The 25,062-nt window shown below is 44.4% G+C and overlaps 1 non-coding gene across 1 annotated transcript; it reads right to left on the bottom strand.

Annotated features, from left to right (window-relative positions):
• Positions 1 to 17,768: 17,768 nt before the first annotated feature.
• On the bottom strand, positions 17,769 to 17,843 carry Trnas-uga. Its single transcript has one exon. It is a non-coding gene; the product is annotated as a tRNA-Ser (tRNA).
• Positions 17,844 to 25,062: the final 7,219 nt, after the last annotated feature.

Genomic DNA, 25,062 nt, shown 5'->3' with positions numbered 1-25,062 from the left:
CTTGGAAAAGGCCGGGAGATACGGGAAGATTTCTATTAGATTACATCATGGTCAGACAGAGATTCCGAAATCAGATACTGGATTGTAAGGCGTACCCAGGAGCAGATACAGACTCAGATCACAATAGAATAGTGATGAAGAGTAGGCTGAAGTACAAGACATTAGTCAGGAATCAATACGCAAAGAAGTGGGATACGGAAGTACTAAGGAATGACGAGATACGTTTGTAGTTCTCCAACGCTATAGATACAGCAAGAAGGAATAGCGCAAGAGGAATGGACATCTCTAAAAAGGGTCATCACAGAAGTTGGGAAGGAAAACATAGGTATAAAGAGGGTAGCTGCGAAGAAACCATGGGTAACACAAGAAATACTTCAGTTGATTGATTAAAGGAGGAAGTACAAACATGTTCCGGGAAAATCAGGAATACAGAAATACAAGTCGCTGGGAATGAAATAAATAGGAAGTGCAGGGAAGCTAAGACGAAATGGCCGCAGGAAAAATGTGAAGACATCGAAAAAGATATGATTGTCGGAAGGACAGACTCAGCATACAGGAAAGTCAAAACAACCTTTGGTGACATTAAAAGCAACGGTGGTAACATTAAGAGTGCAACGGGAATTCCCCTGTTAAACGCAGAGGAGAGAGCAGCGTTACGGAGATGTTTAATAAACTCAAGTGGCAGACTCTGCAAGAGAGGCGCTCTGCATCGCGGTGTAGCTTGCTCGCCAGGTTTCGAGAGGGTGCGTTTCTGGATGAGGTATCGAATATATTGCTTCCCCCTACTTATACTTCCCGAGGAGATCACGAATGTAAAATTAGAGAGATTAGAGCGCGCACGGAGGCTTTCAGACAGTCGTTCTTCCCGCGAACCATACGCGACTGGAACAGGAAAGGGAGGTAATGACAGTGGCACGTAAAGTGCCCTCCGCCACACACCGTTGGGTGGCTTGCGGAGTATCGATGTAGATGTAGATGTAGATAGGTGGAAAGAATACATTGAAAGCCTCTATGAGGGTGAAGATTTGTCTGATGTGATAGAAGAAGAAACAGGAGTCGATTTAGAAGAGATAGGGGATCCAGTTTTAGAATCGAAATTTAAAAGAGCTTTGGAGGACTTACGTTCAAATAAGGCAGAAGGGATAGAAAACATTCCATCAGAATTTCTAAAATCATTGGGGGAAGTGGCAACAAAACGACTATTCACGTTGGTGTGTAGAATATATGAGTCTGGCGATATACCATCTGACTTTCGGAAAAGCATCATCCACACAATTCCGAAGACGGCAAGAGCTGACAAATGCGAGAATTATCGCACAATCAGCTTAACAGCTCATGCATCGAAGCTGCTTACAAGAATAATACACAGAAGAATGGAAAAGAAAATTGAGAATGCGCTAGGTGACGATCAGTTTGGCTTTAGGAAAAGTAAAGGGACGAGAGAGGCAATTCTGACGTTACGGCTAATAATGGAAGCAAGGCTAAAGAAAAATCAAGACACTTTCATAGGATTTGTCGACCTGGAAAAAGCGTTCGACAATATAAAATAGTGCAAGCTGTTCGAGATTCTGAAAAAAGTAGGGGTAAGCTATAGGGAGAGACGGGTCATATACAATATGTACAACAACGAAGAGGGAATAATAAGAGTGGGCGATCAAGAACGAAGTGCTCGTATTGAGAATGGTGTAAGACAAGGCTGTAGCCTTTCGCCCGTACTCTTCAATCTGTACATCGAGGAAGCAATGATGGAAATAAAAGAAGGGTTCAGGAGTGGAATTAAAATACAAGGGCCGGCCGCGGTGGTCTAGCGGTTCTAGGCGCTCAGTCCGGAACCGCGCGACTGCTACGGTCGCAGGTTCGAATCCTGCCTCGGGCATGGATGTGTGTGATGTCCTTAGGTTAGTTAGGTTTAAGTAGTTCTAAGTTCTAGGGGACTGATGACCACAGATGTTTAGTCCCATAGTGCTCAGAGCCATTTGAACCATTTTGAAAATATAAGGTGAAAGGATATCACTGATACGATTCACTGATGACGTTGCTATCCTGGGTGAAAGTGAAGAAGAATTAAATGATCTGCTGAACGGAATGAACAGTCTAATGAGTACACAGTATGGTTTGAGAGTAAAGCGGAGAAAGACGAAGGTAATGAGAAGTAGTAGTGTAAGTAGGCTGTTTAGGTTTTTTTATTGGTAACGCCACCTCTGTATGAAAATCACTGGCTGTGCTGTGTGCAGTCTGTGGCTGCTTTGCATTGTTGTAATACTCGCCATTGTAGTGTTAGGCAGCTGGCTGTGAACAGCGCGTAGCGTTGCGCAGTTGGAGGTGAGCCGCCAGCAGTGGTGGATGTGGGGAGAGAGATGGCGGAGTTTTGAAATTTGTCATGAACTGCTATATTTATATATGATGATATCAAGGTAAATACATTGTTTGTTCTCTATTAATATCTTTCATTTGCTAACTATCCCTATCAGTAGTTAGTGCCTTCCATGATGCAATTCAGGTTTGTCGTTACGATCACATCGTCTGTCGTCATGTCGGTAGTTCCTGTAGTTTCTTTCTTGTCGGTTAAGTGGTGGAGAATTTCTCCCTGAATCGTAACTGCGCGCTGAACTGTTGCGTCTGAAGTTACTGTCTCCCTTGATAATAATTATTTTGGTTCCCATATTGTCTGTTTCTCTGATTGTCTCTGTGATAGTCACTACCGCGGAGAGGTGATCTTTCCCTGTAATTATTACTACTCTGCCAACGGTTGTCGTACGGGTGGTGTCTATTTTGGTCACGATTTGCGTTGTAAGAATAGACCAGTCGTGTCCGGTTATTGTTTCTGTCGTCACGGAATTGTGACGGATGTGACCTGTAATTGTTGTGTCCTTGTTTTCGCGTTCCGCGATTATCAGTGTCAATTTCTAGTTGTTGTAACAGTCCCTGAAAAGCTTCAATGTCGTCTTTGCAACGTCCTGCTAAAATAATATGCCGTAAATGTTCAGGTAATTTGATTAAGCAAATGCGGATGAGTTCTGAGGGGCTGTATGGGTTTGACAGGTACTGATTCTTGTGCAACATGTCTTCAAAATATTTCACAAGACTGGAGAATTCAGATTGTTCGAAATGTTTCATCATTATGATACCATGTTTTACTCGGTCTTGTGTGGCTTGAGACCAATATGCTGAGAGGAAGGCATGGTAAAATTCTCCTTCACTGTGGCAATCGTGAATGACCGATCACATTCTTACAGCTGGTTCATTCTCTAAGTAGCCACACATAAATTCTAATCTGTGTTCCAACGACCAATTGGGAGGAAAACAATGAGAGAATTGATGGAGCCATGCTTGTGGATGAATGTCGTTGCCAGAATTCTTAAATGTTTTGAATTTACGTGTAGTAATGAACAGCTTATAGTCAAAATCATCATGTCGGCGAGTCGCATATCGGTCATTGTTAGGTTGTGTCGGCCGTTCCATCTCAAAATTCGGTGCACATTGCCAATTTCTTTCATAACTTCCGAAATGCCCTGTGTTATTATTTTGCGGCTTTTCCGTGTTTCTAAGTCCCTCTTCCCGTGTTGGAGCGCCAGTGTCCTCTGAAATACGTAATTCTTGTATTACCTGTGTCAGCTGATCTTGTACTTCCCGGATTTCTCGTTGGTGTTGTGTATTAATTTGATTCTGATTTTGTTTGAATTTTCTTATTTGTTCATACTCTTCTGTGTCAGTGAAGGCTACGGGTCTTGTGTCATTCAGATCATCATCTACCTTTGTAGATAAGTTAGTGACCTGATCCGAAAGTTCGGCTACTTTCTCCGATAGTGTCCTTATTTCTTCAGTGTGTTTTTCTGAACCAAGTTTCAGAGTATCTACTGTGTCCTTAAAGTTTTCCTGAGTTTTTGCAAGTTGCGTAACCGAATCGGTAGATGCAACTGAGTCAGATTTAGCTTGCAAGGTCTCATGATTTTCATGAACAATAATTTGCAGTTCTTTTATGGCTGCTTCGTGATTCTGTAACGCATTTTCATGCCGCGAAAAAATAGGTTTAAAATGCTCACAAATTTGTGTTTTTACGTCATTACAGACTTTTTGACATTTCGATTCAATGTTATGTAACTCAGTAGTTAAATCTTCACGTGTTTGTTCAAGTGTTTGTTCCAATGAGTCTAACTTTTTAAGATTTTGTTCCACTGTGTCTAACTTTTGAAGCTTTTGCTGTGTTTGTCTCTGATTTTGTTCCATTGTGTCTAACTTTTGAAGCTTTTGCTGTGTTTGTCTCTGATTTTGTTCCATTGTGTCTAACTGTTGCTGTGTTTGTCTCTGATGTTGTTCCATTGTGTCTAACTTTTCAAGCTTTTGTCCCATTTGTTGCATTAATTGTAATAACAATGCACTGGTGTCTGAAACATGTTCCTCAGTGCTTTTCGGCAGTGCAGTTGCACCGGCAACATTCACATTTTGACAAGTGGAAAATGTGTCTTGACTCATTTGAGAAAACGGTGGGAACCCAAAACCTGAGTCTGCAGTATTTGCAATATTGTGTTCTGTCATTCCTGATTCCTGAGGCGAGCTGTTGCCGACCAATCCATCGATAACGCTTCCCTGTTCACTACCTGTTTCACTGTCTACACCATTGTTTGCAGCCCGCTCCATTTCCCTATGCACAATTACCAAATTTCTACTTTGAACATCAGTTAATTCATTACTCGGTGGCGCTAACACACTGCTTTCATTTTCACTGTCATTTCTCAGTTTACTTTGGAGCCTAGTATTACGTTTTTCACACGCCATTATTGTCACAATATTTCACACGACAACACAGAAAAGCACAATTTGAAGAGCAAAAATAAGAGAACACATTAACATAACACTGAAAATAATATCTAGTTAATTGCAGCTGCGAAATACTTGGTGCAAATCTACATGCATGCCACAACTGTTTTACTGTACAACAATGAAAGACTGCAACTACAAAGGAGATTTTCTCTACAATTACGCGCTAGCAATAAACAAAATCTACACTAATTACACAAAATACAACAAAAAATCAGAAGATTCCAGTGAGGTATCCTCGGCTAAGGGTCGACATATGAAACGTCCCCTTTGTACAATTATACAAGACTGTGCTTATACTGACACACAATGTTTTTAGCGCAACGCAATCTGACTTTCAAAATTCCCTACTAAAGAATGGCCCTGACTAACATTAAACTATACCTTTCACAAATCACTTACCTCACAACAATCTTCGCTGCTCAAGCTACTGCAATACAGCGAGCGCCACTACTGCTAGCTAAATAAAAGATTCAGACTATGGAAGGCACTAACTACTGATAGGGATAGTTAGCAAATGAAAGATATTAGTAGAGAACAAACAATGTATTTACCTTGATATCATCATATATAAATATAGCAGTTCATGACAAATTACAAATCTCCGCCATCTCTCTCCCCACATCCACCACTGCTGGCGGCTCAGCTCCAACTGCCCAACGCTACGCGCTGTTCACATCCAGCTGCCTAACACTACAATGGCGAGTATTACAACAATGCAAAGCAGCCACAGACTGCACACAGCACAGCCAGTGATTTTCATATTGAGCACTACGTAACGTTGCCAATAAGAAAACATAAACAGCCTACTTACATAGAGAAAACATAAACAGCCTACTTACATATAGAATACATAAGCAGCCTACTTACATAGCCCCCATGCTCCCCACAAAAAATTTTACAAATTGGGTTGGGCAGTGGCCAATACAGATTTGAAAAAATTTTTCATAATTGCAATAACAAAGATATCAAATGCACACACTTATTGATACAATGTTGGTCAAAAGCTAAAAATTTCTCACAGTCCATACAGACAGTCCTCATCATTCGTCACAGTAAAATTGCCGTGTTTTTCTCAAAGTCTGAGCAGTAAAAGAAAACGCACACAGAAGTAGTGGATTTCCATGCTGTCTTGAAGAAGTAGTGTTGTCCTTCCAATGGAAAGACAGTGCTGACTCTTGACATGCATACAGATAATGGGCCACAACAGAGCAAACCCACAGCAGAGTCAGTCGAAATTTTGAAGAGTATTGGTAGGTAGGTCATCACAGAGTAGACCCACTGCAGTCCTGGTAGAGATTACGGTATTAGTGTTAGTGGGCCATCAGAGTCGCAGACCCACTGCAGTCCTTGCAGAAATAATGGTACTGGTGAGTCAGCAAAGGTGTAGACCCACTGTAGTCCTTGTAGCAATTGGTGGGCCATCAAAGATGCAGACCCACTGTAGTCCTGGTAGAGATGGCTAACAGCCATCTGTTGCTTGTAATACTCGCCATTGTAGTGTTAGGCAGCTGGCTGTGAACAGCGCGTAGCGTTGCGCAGTTGGAGGTGAGCCGCCAGCAGTGGTGGATGTGGGGAGAGAGATGGCGGAGTTTTGAAATTTGTCATGAACTGCTATATTTATATATGATGATATCAAGGTAAATACATTGTTTGTTCTCTATTAATATCTTTCATTTGCTAACTATCCCTATCAGTAGTTAGTGCCTTCCATAGTTTGAATCTTTTATTTAGCTGGCAGTAGTGGCGCTCGCTGTATTGCAGTAGCTTGAGCAGCGAAGATTTTTGTAAGTGATTTGTGAAAGGTATAGTTTAATGTTAGTCAGGGCCATTCTTTAGTAGGGAATTTTGAAAGTCAGATTGCGTTGCGCTAACAAAATATTGTGTGTCAGTTTAAGCACAGTCTTGTATAAATTGTTCAAAGGGGACGTTTCAGTAGAAATGAGAACAGCGAGAAACTTAACATCAGGATTGATGGTCACGAAGTCAATGAAGTTAAGGAATTCTGCTACCTAGGCAGTAAGATAACCAATGACGGACGGAGCAAGGAGGACATCAAAAGCAGACTCGCTATGGCGAAAAAGGCATTTCTGGCCAAGAGAAGTCTACTAATATCAAATACCGGCCTTAATTTGAGGAAGAAATTTCTGAGGATGTACGTCTGGAGTACAGCATTGTATGGTAGTGAAACATGGACTGTGGGAAAACCGGAACAGAAGAGAATCGAAGCATTTGAGATGTGGTGCTATAGACGAATGTTGAAAATTAGGTGGACTGATAAGATAAGGAATGAGAAGATTCTACGCAGAATCGGAGAGGAATGGAATATGTGGAAAACACTGATAAGGAGAAGGGACGGGATGATAGGTCATCTGCTAAGACATGAGGGAATGACTTCCATGGTACTAGAGGGAGCTGTAGAGGGCAAAAACTGTAGAGGAAGACAGAGATTGGAATACGCCAAGCAAATAATTGAGGACGTAGGTTGCAAGTACTATTCTGAGATGAAGAGGTTAGCACAGGAAAGGAATTCGTGGCGGGCCGAATCAAACCGAAACCAAACCAGTCAGTAGACTGATGATAAAAAAAAAAGTGTTTGCTGCTTTTGTCCAGTCTGATGGAACCTGTCCCGACTCCCAGGCCATTTTAAGACCTGACATTCCACTGTATTTGATGAGTTCTGACTTAATTTCATCCACCCCAGCTGCTTTATTGCACTGCAATCTATTGACCATTTTCTCCACTTCCTCAAATGTGATGCTATTTCCATCGTCATTCCTATCCCATTCTACCTCGAAATCTGAAACATTACTGATCGAATTTTCACCTACATTGAGCAACTCTTCAAAATATTCCCTCCATCTGCCCAAGGCATCCACAGGATTCACCAGCAGTTTTCCTGACCTGTCCAAAATGCTTGTCATTTCCTTCTTACCTTCCTTTCGGAGACTGCTAATTACACTCCAGAATGGTTTTCCCGCAGCTTGACCCATAGTCTCCAACCTGTTTCCAAAGTCTTCCCAAGATTTCTTCTTGGATGCTGCAATTATCTGTTTGGCGTTGTTTCTTTCTTCAACATAACTTTTTCTGTCTACCTGAGTTCTAGTATGTAGCCATTTTTGATACGCCTTCTCTTTCCTTTTACAGGCTGACTTGACTGTGTCATTCCACCAAGCTGTTCGCTTCATCCTACCTTTACACACTACTGTTCCAAGACATTCTTTAGCCACTTCTAGTACTGTGTCCCTGTACCTTATCCTGAAGTTTCTCCACTCTTACCCTTCTGCATATGGACCTGACCTCCTGCGCTTTCGGCCTCACAATCCCAATTTCACTGCAGATTAAATAATGATCAGTGTCATCAAAGAATCCCCTGAATACACGTGTGTCCCTCACAGCCTTCCTGAATTCCTGACCTGTTATTATATAGTCGATGACAGATCTGGTTCCCCTGCCTTCCCAAGTATACCGGTGAATGTTCTTATGTTTAAAAAAGGAGTTTCTGATTACTAAGCCCATAATGGCACAGAAATCCAAGAGTTGTTTCCCGTTCCTGTTGGCCTCCATATCCTCTCCAAATTTACCCATAACCTTTTCATACCCTTCTGCTCGATTTCCAATACTGGCGTTAAAATCACCCATGAGCAGAACACTGTCCGTGTACTTTACTCTAACAACTACATCACTGAGTGACTCATAAAAACTATCCATCTTATCTTGATCAGTCCCTTCACAAAGCGAATATACTTACACAATCCTAATTTTCTTGCTAGACACTGTCAAACCTATCTACATCAGTTGTTCATTTACATACCTTATTGCAACTACGCTGGGTTCCATTTCTTTCCTGATTTAAAACCCTACACCCCATTGTGCTGTTCCTGCTTTGACTCCTGACCGGTAGACCTTGTATTCTCCCACTTCCTCCTCTTTCTCACCCCTTACCCGAATGTCACTAACAGCTAAAGCGTCAAACCCCATCTTACTTGCAGCCTCTGCCAGCTCTACCTTCTTCCCAGAGTAGCCCCCATTGATATTAATAGCTCCCCATCTCATTACCATTTGTTTGCCAAGTCGTATCTTAGGAGTCCCTGGTTTGTCAGTTGGAGCTGGGACTCCGTCACCTCCAAAGGTCCGAAGCATTTTGCTCTGATTGTTGCCAGCATCATATTTAAAGTACCAGGGAAGCAGGTTGCTAGCCTTACTTGCCCCGAGTCCCATTGGATATTACCCCTAACGGTTGAGGGACTAACCAGTGGATTTGGTAGTCTTTGCCGTATGAGCACAAAGGTGACCACGACTCAGAATATGTCCGAGATGCCCAGTCTTATTCCAAAGTAACTGGTATCCCGGCTGTCGGGACCACTTACTTGGCCACTCATACGTTGCCCGTGGTTCATGAACTAGCACATGACTACAGGAACCCCCGTGTAATAATTAAAAATAACAGGATACCCCAGTCAGAATTAGAAAACATCAAACAACAAGTACAACAAATACTGGAACAAAATAATGTACAATCAGAAGAAGAAGAAAATACAGTAATGGACTCAAACATCCCAGAGCAAACAAACAAAGAACACCATGCATCAATTAAACAATCAGAGGAAAACGAAATCTTAAGATAGCCACCAGTACAAGAACAAATAGAACATGAAGTGACACACAAGTTAGATATAGAAGAAAAATTTCAGCTAACATATATAGAATACAAAGACACAAGTACAGGCAGTAGACTATTCTTGCATAGACCACCAAATAACCCACAAGTCAAAACAACAATAACAACTATCAACACAATCATACGCAACAAAATAAACGAAAACACAACTATCGAAGAGTTACAACTACTGGTTTATATAGGAGCACTCACTACACTAAATATACACGCTAGGCAGAGATCAGAACACACCAACACACAGAAGAAACCCACAAAACCAGCATGGCAACACAGGCTACAGATCAGAATAGAAAAACTGAGAAAAGACATCGGACAGCTAACACAATTTATAAGAAATGAAATATCAGACAAGAAACGAAAAAGGTTAGGTAAAATCTCGCAACAAGAAGCGATAGAGCAATTAGATGAAAAGAAGCAAAAATTACAAGCATTGGCCAAACGACTTAGAAGATACAAAAAAAGTGAAAATAGAAGAAAACAAAACCAAACATTCAACACAAACCAAAAGAAATTTTATCAGACAGTAGATAACATACACATAAAATAGACAACCCACCAAACATAACAGACATGGAACACTTCTGGAGCAACATATGGTCAAACCTGGTACAGCATAACAGGCATGCACGGAGGATACAAGCAGAAACAGACACATACAAGAAGATACCACAAATGCCTGAAGTGATAATTTTGCAACATGAAGTCACCCAAGCAATTAATTCTACACACAATTGGAAAGCCCCTGGAAAAGATAAAATAGCAAATTTCTGGCTAAAGAAGTTCACCTCAACACATTCACATCTAACTAAATTATTTAACAGTTACATTGCAGATCCATACACATTCCCTGATACACTTACACATGGAATAACTTATCTGAAAGCTAAAGATCAAGCAGACACAGCAAACCCACCAAAATATCGCCCCATAACATGCCTACCAACAATATACAAAATATTAACTTCAGTCATTACACAGAAATTAATGACACATACAACACAGAACAAAATTATAAATGAGGGAACAAAAAGGCTATTGCAAAGGAGCACGAGGATGTAAAGAGCAACTGATAATAGATGCAGAGGTGACATATCAAGCTAAAACTAAACAAAGGTCGCTACACTACGCATACATTGATTACCGAAAAGCTTTTGATAGTGTACCCCACTCATGGTTACTACAAATATTGGAAATATACAAAGTAGATCCTAAATTGATACAGTTCCTAAATATAGTAATGAAAAATTGGAAAACCACACTTAATATCCAAACAAATTCGAATAATATCACATCACAGCCAATACAGATTAAGTGTGGAATGTACCAAGGAGACTCATTAAATCCTTTCTGGTTCTGCCTTGCTCTGAACCCACTATCCAACATGCTAAATAATACAAATTATGGATACAATGTTACTGGAACATACCAACCCAAAATCACACATTTGCTATACATGGATGATCTAAACCTACTGGCAGCAACAAATCAACAACTCAACCAATTACTAAAGGTAACAGAAATATTCAACAATGATATAAATATGGCTTTTGGAACAGACAAATGTAAGAAAAATAGCATAGTCAAGGGAAAACACACTAAACAAGAAGATCACATATTGCATAACCGCAGCGACTGCATAGAAGCGATGGAAAAAACAGATGCCTCTAAATATCTAGGATACAGACAAAAAATAGGAATAGATAATATAAATATTAAAAAAGAACTAAAAGAAAATTATAGACAAAGACTAACAAAAATACTGAAAACAGAATTGACAGCAAGAAACAAGACAAAAGCTATAAATAACTATGCTATACCAATATTGACCTACTCATTTGGAGTAGTGAAATGGAGTAACACAGACCTAGAAGCACTCAATACACTTACACGATCACAATGCCACAAATATAGAATACACCACATACATTCAGCAACAGAAAGGTTCACAATAAGCAGAAAGGAAGGAGGAAGGGGATTTATCGACATAAAAAACCTACATTATGGACAGGTAGACAATTTAAGAAAATTCTTTCCAGAACGAGCAGAAACTAGCAAAATACACAAAGCAATCACTCATATAAATACATCGGATATACCACTGCAATTTCATAACCACGTCTACAACCCTTTAGATCACATAACACCAACAGATACGAAGAAAGTAAATTGGAAAAAGAAAACACTACATGGCAAGCACCCGTATCATCTAACACAGCCACACATCGATCAAGACGCATCCAACACATGGCTAAGAAAAGGCAATATATACAGTGAGACGGAAGGATTCATGATTGCAATACAGGATCAAACAATAAACACTAGATATTACAGCAAGCATATTATTAAAGATCCCAATACCACAACAGATAAATGAAGACTTTGCAAACAACAAATAGAAACAGTAGATCATATCACAAGCGGATGTACAATACTAGCAAGTACAGAATACCCCAGAAGACATGACAATGTAGCAAAAATAATACATCAACAACTTGCCATTCAACATAAACTAATAAAACCACACGTTCCCACATACAAGTATGCACCACAAAATGTACTGGAGAATGATGAATACAAATTATACTGGAACAGAACCATTGTAACAGATAAAACAACACCACATAACAAACCTGACATCATACTCACCAATAAAAAGAAGAAATTAACACAACTAATCGAAATATCCATACCCAATACAACAAATATACAGAAGAAAACAGGAGAAAAAATTGAAAAATACATCCAACTGGCTGAGGAAGTCAAAGACATGTGGCATCAGGATAAAGTTGACATCATACCAATTATACTATCAGCTACAGGAGTCGTACCACACAATATACACCAGTACTTCAACGCAATACAGCTACATCCAAACGTACATATACAACTACAGAAATCTGTAATTATTGATACATGTTCAATTACCCGAAAGTTCCTAAATGCAATGTAACATATACCGTTCAGTTAAAAGGAAGTCACGCTTGATCAAGGTCCGCGTCACTTTCCATTTTTAACCAGACATAACGTCTGAGACAGGAAAGAGAAATAATAATAAAAGTGGTGTACCATAAAATTATCTGCAGCGATGGCAGATATGCGCCCGATCTGGATTGCTACGAGAACAAAAAAGGTGCCGTCTTCTCGGCGAGGCAACTGAACTGCGTCATTATTCTAATGTTTCAGCGGTTGCACCCCACAATCAATACAACCGCTTATACTAATTAATAACTTAAGTAGTTCTTTATTTATATTCTCAACTTACGCGTTTTTGCAACATATCACTGCCCATCCTGCAAATGTGCCTTTAAAATACTCTACTTTTCTCTGCAACACACCACGTGGCAGACTGAAACTTCCACCTCGGTTGCTGGGCGCCAACCGACTCACTCTGATCTATTTCACCTGCAGCCCACGGCGACAACTAGGGCCCCGAACGCTGTGCCGAAAAAAGTCATCCATGGCAGCGCATCCTGACTCGACTGTTAGCCGCAGTAGCTAAATCTGGTAGCTGAAGCTGCTGTTGCTACATATCCCGTCGTGCTGAGCAACACGTCGAGGCCCAGACTACCAGTATGGACAACTTCGGCCACTGAGCCAATCCTTGGCCCCAGCCCCTCACACCAGGGTTGTCTGTTGCTTACATCACCGTGGCAGCACTCGTAGCACCTGACTCAAACTATTATCACAGTAACTATAGACACTAAACATAAAAATAAAACCAGTGACCTACCAACCCAACACACACTTCAAAAACCATAAACAATGTGGTGACTAAAATACACTGCATCAGATTCTGCTTTCCTGTTCAGGCCAGCAGCAACTGGCTAACACTCCATGCTATGCTCAACTAAGAAAAAGAGAACCCACCAGGAAAGAATCAAATAGCTACTTACCATTCTCCCTGGAGTCTGAACATCCCCCATCAGAAACGCCATTCCCTTACACAACAATGACTTATCCTGCTACTCTGCATGGCTGACTCAGATTAAAAAATCACTTAACACAGTATCTACCTATGCTGCTGTATCTAATAATTCAAATACGGCCAGCCTATCTTCTCCTTTCCTCACTAACAGCAACAAATCGTTAGCCCCCTTACATAATGTGTAGCCCTCTTATGTAGTATGCGGAAAGATGACTCACTTTCAAAAAATAGCGGTATTGGTTCTCTCCATGTGGAGTCGGTTTTGCTACTCACAACCATACGCTCTCCCACTGTCAACTTCAAAGGCTCCCCCATGTCTTGTAGAAGCTGCCCGCCCTCGACTGGACCTCATAAGCCAACTACTGCCTGTGCAGTCATTCTGCACCTGGCACCTGCCAGGCAGCCATATCCGCGACACCACAAAGGACACCAAGACACAGTTTCTTAACAATCTGAAGCTAAAGCTATTGGCACCATACTGCGGCAGTTCAGTGACATTATGCTGGCATATGTAGTGCAGGTTTTAGGTGGAGTGGCGCTTGGTCTGGAGGTTGCACAAGTATGGGCTTATTTTGAAATTGCATTTATTTGGAGTTGACAGGAAACGAATAGTATTTTGACGATAAATAGTTCTTACGTAAAAATAGGCGTTTCACAATAAAAAATATCAAAAATTGGCCGCCATATTCTCTGGATCTGAACACATGCGACTCCTTTTCGTGGGGCTATGTTAAACACAAGGTGTACAGCAATAACCCCAAAATCACTGCCGAACTGAAAACATCCATTCAGGAGCTCATCGACAGCATCGATGTTCCGACAGTTCAACGGGTCATGCAGAATTTCGCTATTCATCTGCGCCACATCATCGCCAATGATGGCAGGCTGTAAGGTGTCAGGCAAATCCAACACCTTCCATGAAAACCCTGACATGATAGGCAAATCCAGTAGTACGTCACATAGCTCCGAATAAATCGTGACATTAAATTAACCAAAGTAATACGAGTAACGAGTGAGCAAATGGAATACCACAGACTAACACAAGAATGCCTAAATGCATGTCATACCTTACCACCGTGAGACAGACGCAGTTCCGAGGGTAGAAACGAGAACAGAAGCCGAGAGCAGAACCGTGTTAAGCTAGAAGGCCCTACGATAAGGGACGGACACCCACGTCGCCAGCTAACCACCAGGACCACCCCCCAGCCCATGTTAAAAGCTAGAGCCCTCCAGAAGAACAGTATAGATCTTACGATAACACTAAAATGGCCACACCAGCTGCAAGTTTTAGCGTGAGACTTTTTTGCGTCTCTGTTACGTTGCAAACTTTAAAAACATTGCCCCACCACGAAAAGTATAACGTTTCTCATTGGATAGACAGAATTTTTGTAGGCAGAGTTTAAGGTTAACATTGAGACCCTGATTGGTCAGATGAAAACACAGCCAGATAGTTTTTTTTAAACCAACTTCGGTAAATTGTAGTAAGGAGAAGTTAGGAGAGAGTGGCTTCCGAGACGGCGAGCTGTGTGGAGCTGCGCCGGCCGCCGCCGCCCCCTGACGAACACCGACAAAGTAATGAACGCATGCGATGCCGCATTTTTGAGCGCAAAAGGCTTCACTCAGCACTGCAGAAGTCTCATCTGTTACATCCCCTTTTTACGTAATACTAGTGTCGATAGTCACTTGAAGCTCATGGTATTCACATTTGCTACATAAGTTAAAATCTGAAACGCGATGATTTTTCTGTTACAGAATTATTGAGAAGCCTCATAAGCTACTGTAATTTATGATAAGTTAGATAAGTAATTAAACATAATTGAGGGTCACTGTAGACCATTTTGATAGTTTTCTCTTTTGTGAAACTTAATTTAAACCTAGATTGTAGATGTGATATGGCATAGGTCATCCTTCGATCCGTTGTAGAACTTGGAAACCCACTCAGGGAGTATTCGTTCACATTTTTGAACGCAATTGGTTTTTATCATCCTGTATTAAAATATTTCCTTTTATCAGCAGTGAAATTTATAAACAATGTTTTATGAGTAGAATAAAATTTCCAATGGTATACTTAACTGCTTTTTTGATGTTATTTTACCAGCTAACTAAAAATAGGAAAGCCTTGAACCCCTTCCACTAAATTTAGTTAGTATTAAGAGTCTTTTACAGGAAGTGCAGTGGAGCTGACGCTGAAATCATTAAGTATTTGGTTATATCATCGCTAGTCTCACTGAACTCTACATGTCATGTGTGGTCTGACGTCTCCTTACCAGCAACAGGTCCCAGGTTCAAACTAGTCAATTCCCCAAAAAACACGCTCAGAGCATCGTTGCGCGAAAGTAGTAGGGAGACACGACTTAGAACAGACAGACACCATGCAGAATGTTAGAAGGCATACTGAACATGTCACAACCTAAAAACGAATATCAGTAGTGACGTTTACATGTTGAATAAAGTGTTCGAACGCCACAGTTTGTAACTAACTTAAATTTTTTTCATATAGTTCAATAATTGTCACCCTGTAACTACAGAAAATGTAGCCAAAAACGTCAAGCGCGTTTTTCTTGGAACCGTTTTTTTTTCAGATTGGTGGGAAACATAGCTTGAGAAAGGTACATACGTTTCTTTGTGAATTTGATGCCAACATTCTAAATTGTATTCACTGCGAGCGTACATAGGCGTTTGGCGATATCTTCAAAGGTATACTTTCAGTGCACGTTTTTGTCTGAATTATTTTATCGAAAAACTTGACATTTTTTCAGCACGTCACCATTCTAATAGAATGTTATGATGACGACGAACGAATCGTCGCCAATGTTGAACGACTGGTGGCCAATGCTAAATAGAAACATACAAATATTTTCTTTACATATACAGCAGGTTTGTCAGTGAAGTCGATAAGGAGCTGGCTGCATGGTCTGGGTCTGCAACGACTAAAATAGTTAGAAATCGTTGGTAAAAATGTACTTAACTGGTGGTACAGGAGTCTTCTTAGTCAGGATAAATATAATTACAAGAGAGAGGTATAGAGACATCATATAGGCCATACTTTAACGACGTTAAAGCTGAAGGCTGTACTGCTTTCCTACTCGACGTCCCGAGCAAGAGTGGCCGAGTGCACGCTAGAGACTTGTTCCAAGCCGCGGAGCGGCGCTAGTCTCGACTCGCGGGTCCAGCGATACTAGAACAGACCGCGGTCGATAACTGAAACCCCTAACAAGTTTGGTATCGAACGTTGATACCACACAGAGAGTACTGTTTTTTCACTTATCCCACGTATTCTCACAGAAAATATTGAAAAAAAATAAAGAAACTTGGCCAGGTGCGAGTAGGACTCGCTCTGAGGGTGCTGTACAAACCTAATTATATGTACAGACAGAATGAGATTTTCACTCTGCAGCGGAGTGTGCGCTGATATGAAACTTCCTGGCACATTAAAACTGTGTGCCCGACCGAGACTCGAACTCGGGACCTTTGCCTTTCGCGGGCAAGTGCTCTACCAACTGAGCTACCGAAGCACGACTCACGCCCGGTACTCACAGCCTTACTTCTGCCAGTACCTCGTCTCCTACCCTCCAAACTTTACAGAAGCTCTCCTGCGAACCTTGCAGAACTAGCACTCCTGAAAGAAAGGATATTACGGAGACATGGCTTAGCCACAGCCTGGGGGATGTTTCCAGAATGAGATTTTCACTCTGCAGCAGAGTGTGCGCTGATATGAAACTTCCTGGCAGATTAAAACTGTGTGCCCGACCGAGACTCGAACTCGGGACCTTTGCCTTTCGCGGGCAAGTGCTCTACCAACTGAGCTACCGAAGCACGACTCACGCCCGGTACTCACAGCTTTACTTCTGCCAGTACCTCGTCTCCTACCTTCCAAACTTTACAGAAGCTCTCCTGCGAACCTTGCAGAACTAGCACTCCTGAAAGAAAGGATATTGCGGAGACATGGCTTAGCCACAGCCTGGGGGATGTTTCCAGAATGAGATTTTCACTCTGCAGCGGAGTGTGCGCTGATATGAAACTTCCTGGCAGATTAAAACCGTGTGCCCGACCGAGACTCGAACTCGGGACCTTTGCCTTTCGCGGGCAAGTGCTCTACCAACTGAGCTACCGAAGCACGACTCACGCCAGGTACTCACAGCTTTCCTTCTGCCAGTACCTCGTCTCCTACCTTCCAAACTTTACAGAAGCTCTCCTGCGAACCTTGCAGAACTAGCACTCCTGAAAGAAAGGATATTGCGGAGACAAGGCTTAGCCACAGCCTGGGGGATGTTTCCAGAATGAGATTTCCACTCTGCAGCGGAGTGTGCGCTGATATGAAACTTCCTGGCAGATTAAAACTGTGTGCCCGACCGAGACTCGAACTCGGGACCTTTGCCTTTCACGGGCAAGTGCTCTACCAACTGAGCTACCGAAGCACGACTCACGCCCGGTACTCACAGCTTTACTTCTGCCAGTACCTCGTCTCCTACCTTCCAAACTTTACAGAAGCTCTCCTGCGAACCTTGCAGAACTAGCACTCCTGAAAGAAAGGATATTGCGGAGACATGGCTTAGCCACAGACTGGGGGATGTTTCCAGAATGAGATTTTCACTCTGCAGCGGAGTGTGCGCTGATATGAAACTTCCTGGCAGATTAAAACTGTGTGCCCGACCGAGACTCGAACTCGGGACCTTTGCCTTTCGCGGGCAAGTGCTCTACCAACTGAGCTACCGATGCACGACTCACGCCCAGTACTCACAGCCTTACTTCTGCCAGTACCTCGTCTCCCACCTTCCAAACTTTACAGAAGCTCTCCTGCGAACCTTGCAGAACTAGCACTCCTGAAAGAAAGGATATTACGGAGACATGGCTTAGCTACAGCCTGGGGGATGTTTCCAGAATGAGATTTTCACTCTGCAGCGGAGTGTGCGCTGATATGAAACTTCCTGGCAGATTAAAACTGTGTGCCCGACCGAGACTCGAACTCGGGATCTTTGCCTTTCGCGGGCAAGTGCTCTACCAACTGAGCTACCGAAGCACGACTCACGCCCAGTACTCACAGCTTTACTTCTGCCAGTACCTCGTCTCCTACCTTCCAAACTTTACAGAAGCTCTCCTGCGAACCTTGCAGAACTAGCACTCCTGAAACAAAGGATATTGCGGAGACATGGCTTAGTCACAGCCTGGGGGATGTTTCCAGAATGAGATTTTCACTCTGCAGCGGAGTGTGCGCTGATATGAAACTTCCTGGCAGATTAAAACTGTGTGCCCGACCGAGACTCGAACTCGGGACCTTTGCCTTTCGCGGGCAAGTGCTCTACCAACTGAGCTACCGAAGCACGACTAACGCCCGGTACTCACAGCTTTACTTCTGCCAGTACCTCGTCTCCTACCTTCCAAACTTTACAGAAGCTCTCCTGCGAACCTTGCAGAACTAGCACTCCTGAAAGAAAGGATATTGCGGAGACATGGCTTAGCCACAGCCTGGGGGATGTTTCCAGAATGAGATTTTCACTCTGCAGCGGAGTGTGCGCTGATATGAAACTTCCTGGCAGATTAAAAGTGTGTGCCCGACCGAGACTCGAAATCGGGACCTTTGCCTTTCGCGGGCAAGTGCTCTACCAACTGAGCTACCGAAGCACGACTCACGCCCGGTACTCACAGCTTTACTTCTGCCAGTACCTCGTCTCCTACCTTCCAAACATTACAGAAGCTCTCCTGCGAACCTTGCAGAACTAGCACTCCTGAAAGAAAGGATATTGCGGAGACATGGCTTAGCCACAGCCTGGGGGATGTTTCCAGAATGAGATTTTCACTCTGCAGCGGAGTGTGCGCGGATATGAAACTTCCTGGCAGATTAAAACTGTGTGCCCGACCGAAACTCGAACTCGGGACCTTTGCCTTTCGCGGGCAAGTGCTCTACCAACTGAGCTACCGAAGCACGACTCACGCCCGGTACTCACAGCTTTACTTCTGCCACTACCTCGTCTCCTACCTTCCAAACTTTACAGAAGCTCTCCTGCGAACCTTGCAGAACTAGCACTCCTGAAAGAAAGGATATTGCGGAGACATGGCTTAGCCACAGCCTGGGGGATGTTTCCAGAATGAGATTTTCACTCTGCAGCGGAGTGTGCGCTGATATGAAACTTCCTGGCAGATTAAAACTGTGTGCCCGACCGGGACTCGAACTCGGGACCTTTGCCTTTCGCGGGCAAGTGCTCTACCAACTGAGCTACCGAAGCACGACTCACGCCCAGTACTCACAGCTTTACTTCTGCCAGTACCTAGTCTCCTACCTTCCAAACTTTACAGAAGCTCTCCTGCGAACCTTGCAGAACTAGCACTCCTGAAAGAAAGGATATTGCGGAGACATGGCTTAGCCACAGCCTGTGGGATGTTTCCAGAATGAGATTTTCACTCTGCAGCGGAGTGTGCGCTGATATGAAACTTCCTGGCAGATTAAAACTGTGTGCCCGACCGAGACTCGAACTCGGCACCTTTGCGTTTCGCGGGCAAGTGCTCTACCAACTGAGCTACCGAAGCACGACTCACGCCCGGTACTCACAGCTTTACTTCTGCCAGTACCTCGTCTCCTACCTTCCAAACTTTACAGAAGCTCTCCTGCGAACCTTGCAGAACTAACACTCCTGAAAGAAAGGATATTGCGGAGACATGGCTTAGCCACAGCCTGGGGGATGTTTCCAGAATGAGATTTTCACTCTGCAGCGGAGTGTGCGCTGATATGAAACTTCCTGGCAGATTAAAACTGTGTGCCCGACCGAGACTCGAACTCGGGACCTTTGCCTTTCGCGGGCAAGTGCTCTACCAACTGAGCTACCGAAGCACGACTCACGCCCGGTACTCACAGCTTTACTTCTGCCAGTACCTCGCCTCCTACCTTCCAAACTTTACAGAAGCTCTCCTGCGATCCTTGCAGAACTAGCACTCCTGAAACAAAGGATATTGCGGAGACATGGCTTAGCCAGAGCCTGGGGGATGTTTCCAGAATGAGATTTTCACTCTGCAGCGGAGTGTGCGCTGATATGAAACTTCCTGGCAGATTAAAACTGTGTGCCCGACCGAGACTCGAACTCGGGACCTTTGCCTTTCGCGGGCAAGTGCTCTACCAACTGAGCTACTGAAGCACGACTCACGCCCGCTACTCACAGCTTTACTTCTGCCAGTACCTCGTCTCCTACCTTCCAAACTTTACAGAAGCTCTCCTGCGAACCTTGCAGAACTAGCACACCTGAAAGAAAGGATATTACGGAGACATGGTTTAGCCACAGCCTGGGGGATGTTTCCAGAATGAGATTTTCACTCTGCAGCGGAGTGTGCGCTGATATGAAACTTCCTGGCAGATTAAAACTGTGTGCCCGACCGAGACTCGAACTCGGGACCTTTGCCTTTCGCGGGCAAGTGCTCTACCAACTGAGCTACCGAAGCACGACTCACGCCCGGTACTCACAGCTTTACTTCTGCCAGTACCTCGTCTCCTGCCTTCCATCCTTTACAAAAGCTCTCCTGCGAACCTTGCAGAACTAGCACTCCTGAAAGAAAGGATATTGCGGAGACATGGCTTAGCCACAGCCTGGGGGATGTTTCCAGAATGAGATTTTCACTCTGCAGCGGAGTGTGCGCTGATATAAAACTTCCTGGCAGATTAAAACTGTGTGCCCGACCGAGACTCGAACTCGGGACCTTTGCCTTTCGCGGGCAAGTGCTCTACCAACTGAGCTACCGAAGCACGACTAACGCCCGGTACTCACAGCTTTACTTCTGCCAGTACCTCGTCTCCTACCTTCCAAACTTTACAGAAGCTCTCCTGCGAACCTTGCAGAACTAGCACTCCTGAAAGAAAGGATATTGCGGAGAGATGGCTTAGCCACAGCCTGGGGGATGTTTCCAGAATGAGATTTTCACTCTGCAGCGGAGTGTGCGCTGATATGAAACTTCCTGGCAGATTAAAACTGTGTGCCCGACCGAGACTCGAACTCGGGACCTTTGAATTTCGCGGGCAAGTGCTCTACCAACTGAGCTACCGAAGCACGACTCACGCCCGGTACTCACAGCTTTACTTCTGCCAGTACCTCGTCTCCTACCTTCCAAACTTTACAGAAGCTCTCCTGCGAAACTTGCAGAACTAGCACTCCTGAAAGAAAGGATATTGCGGAGACATGGCTTAGCCACAGCCTGGGGGATGTTACCAGAATGAGATTTTCACTCTGCAGCGGAGTGTGCGCTGATATGAAACTTCCTGGCAGATTAAAACTGTGTGCCCGACCGAGACTCGAACTCGGGACCTTTGCGTTTCGCGGGCAAGTGCTCTACCAACTGAGCTACCGAAGCACGACTCACGCCCGGTACTCACAGCTTTACTTCTGCCAGTACCTCGTCTCCTACCTTCCAAACTTTACAGAAGCTCTCCTGCGAACCTTGCAAAACTAGCACTCCTGAAAGAAAGGATATTGCGGAGACATGGCTTAGCCACAGCCTGGGGGATGTTTCCAGAATGAGATATTCACTCTGCAGCGGAGTGTGCGCGGATATGAAACTTCCTGGCAGATTAAAACCGTGTGCCCAACCGAGACTCGAACTCGGGACCTTTGCCATTCGCGGGCAAGTGCTCTACCAACTGAGCTACTGAAGCACGACTCACGCCCGGTACTCACAGCTTTACTTCTGCCAGTACCTCTTCTCCTACCTTCCAGACTTTACAGAAGCTCTCCTGCGAACCTTGCAGAACTAGCACTCCTGAAAGAAAGGATATTGCGGAGACATGGCTTAGCCACAGCCTGGGGGATGTTTCCAGAATAAGATTTTCACTCTGCAGCGGAGTGTGCGCTGATATGAAACTTCCTGGCAGATTAAAACTGTGTGCCCGACCGAGAATCGAACTTCTGTAAAGTTTGAAAGGTAGGAGACGAGGTACTGGCAGAAGTAAAGCTGTGAGTACCGGGCGTGAGTCGTGCTTCGGTAGCTCAGTTGGTACAGCACTTGCCCGCGAAAGGCAAAGGTCCCGAGTTCGAGTCTCGGTCGGGCACACAGTTTTAATCTGCCAGGAAGTTTCATATCAGCGCACACTCCGCTGCAGAGTGAAAATCTCTTTCTGGAAACATCCCCCAGGCTGTGGCTAAGCCATGTCTCCGCAATATCCTTTCTTTCAGGAGTGCTAGTTCTGCAAGGTTCGCAGGAGAGCTTCTGTAAAGTTTGGAAGGTAGGAGACGAGGTACTGGCAGAAGTAAAGCTGTGAGTACCGGGCGTGAGTCGTGCTTCGGTAGCTCAGTTGGTAGAGCACTTGCCCGCGAAAGGCAAAGGTCTCGAGTTCGAGTCTTGGTCGGGCACACAGTTTTAATCTGCCAGGAAGTTTCATATCAGCGCACACTCCGCTGCAGAGTGAAAATCTCATTCTGGAAACATCCCCCAGGCTGTGGCTAAGCCATGTCTCCGCAATATCCTTTCTTTCAGGAGTGCTAGTTCTGCAAGGTTCGCAGGAGAGCTTCTGTAAAGTTGGAAGGTAGGAGACGAGGTACTGGCAGAAGTAAAGCTGTGAGTACCGGGCGTGAGTCGTGCTTCGGTAGCTCAGTTGGTAGAGCACTTGCCCGCGAAAGGCAAAGGTCCCGATTTCGAGTCTCGGTCGGGCACACAGTTTTAATCTGCCAGGAAGTTTCATATCAGCGCACACTCCACTGCAGAGTGAAAATCTCATTCTGGAAACTTCCCCCAGGCTGTGGCTAAGCCATGTCTCCGCAATATCCTTTCTTTCAGGAGTGCTAGTTCTGCAAGGTTCGCAGGAGAGCTTCTGTAAAGTTTGGAAGGTAGGAGACGAGGTACTGGCAGAAGTAAAGCTGTGAGTACCGGGCGTGAGTCGTGCTTCGGTAGCTCAGTTGGTAGAGCACTTGCCCGCGACAGGCAAAGGTCCCGAGTTCGAGTCTCGGTCGGGCACACAGTTTTAATCTGCCAGGAAGTTTCATATCAGCGCACACTCCGCTGCAGAGTGAAAATCTCATTCTGGAAACATCCCCCAGGCTGTGGCTAAGCCATGTCTCCGCAATATCCTTTCTTTCAGGAGTGCTAGTTCTGCAAGGTTCGCAGGAGAGCTTCTGTAAAGTTTGGAAGGTAGGAGACGAGGTACTGGCAGAAGTAAAGCTGTGAGTACCGGGCGTGAGTCGTGCTTCGGTAGCTCAGTTGGTAGAGCACTTGCCCGCGAAAGGCAAAGGTCCCGAGTTCGAGTCTCGGTCGGGCACACAGTTTTAATCTGCCAGGAAGTTTCATATCAGCGCACACTCCGCTGCAGAGTGAAAATCTCATTCTGGAAACATCCCCCAGGCTGTGGCTAAGCCATGTCTCCGCAATATCCTTTCTTTCAGGAGTGCTAGTTCTGCAAGGTTCGCAGGAGTGCTTCTGTAAAGTTTGGAAGGTAGGAGACGAGGTACTGGCAGAAGTAAAGCTGTGAGTACCGGGCGTGAGTCGTGCTTCGGTAGCTCAGTTGGTAGAGCACTTGCCCGCGAAAGGCAAAGGTCCCGAGTTCGAGTCTCGGTCGGGCACACAGTTTTAATCTGCCAAGAAGTTTCATATCAGCGCACACTCCGCTGCAGAGTGAAAATCTCATTCTGGAAACATGCCCCAGGCTGTGGCTAAGCCATGTCTCCGCAATATCCTTTCTTTCAGGAGTGCTAGTTCTGCAAGGTTCGCAGGAGAGCTTCTGTAAAGTTTGGAAGGTAGGAGACGAGGTACTGGCAGAAGTAAAGCTGTGAGTACCGGGCGTGAGTCGTGCTTCGGTAGCTCAGTTGGTAGAGCACTTGCCCGCGAAAGGCAAAGGTCCCGAGTTCGAGTCTCGGTCGGGCACACAATTTTAATCTGCCAGGAAGTTTCATATCAGCGCACAATCCGCTGCAGAGTGAAAATCTCATTCTGGAAACATCCCCCAGGCTGTGGCTAAGCCATGTCTCCGCAATATCCTTTCTTTCAGGAGTGCTAGTTCTGCGAGATTCGCAGGAGAGCTTCTGTAAAGTTTGGAAGGTAGGAGACGAGGTACTGGCAGAAGTAAAGCTGTGAGTACCGGGCGTGAGTCGTGCTTCGGTAGCTCAGTTGGTAGAGCACTTGCCCGCGAAAGGCAAAGGTCCCGAGTTCGAGTCTCGGTCGGGCACACAGTTTTAATCTGCCAGGAAGTTTCATATCAGCGCACACTCCGCTGCAGAGTGAAAATCTCATTCTGGAAACATCCCCCAGGCTGTGGCTAAGCCATGTCTCCGCAATATCCTTTCTTTCAGGAGTGCTAGTTCTGCAAGTTTCGCAGGAGAGCTTCTGTAAAGTTTGGAAGGTAGGAGACGAGGTACTGGCAGAAGTAAAGCTGTGAGTACCGGGCGTGAGTCGTGCTTCGGTAGCTCAGTTGGTAGAGCACTTGCCCGCGAAAGGCAAAGGTCCCGAGTTCGAGTCTCTGTCGGGCACACAGTTTTAATCTGCCAGGAAGTTTCATATCAGCGCACACTCCGCTGCAGAGTTAAAATCTCATTCTGGAAACATCCCCCAGGCTGTGGCTAAGCCATGTCTCCGCAATATCCTTTCTTTCAGGAGTGCTAGTTCTGCAAGGTTCGCAGGAGAGCTTCTGTAAAGTTTGGAAGGTAGGAGACGAAGTACTGGCAGAAGTAAAGCT

The sequence above is a fragment of the Schistocerca piceifrons genome, chromosome 6 (assembly GCF_021461385.2).
Source record: "Schistocerca piceifrons isolate TAMUIC-IGC-003096 chromosome 6, iqSchPice1.1, whole genome shotgun sequence".
Lineage (NCBI taxonomy): Eukaryota > Metazoa > Arthropoda > Insecta > Orthoptera > Acrididae > Schistocerca > Schistocerca piceifrons.
The sequence above is the reverse complement of the archived record's forward strand: the minus strand, read 5'-3'. Positions and strand labels throughout refer to the sequence as shown.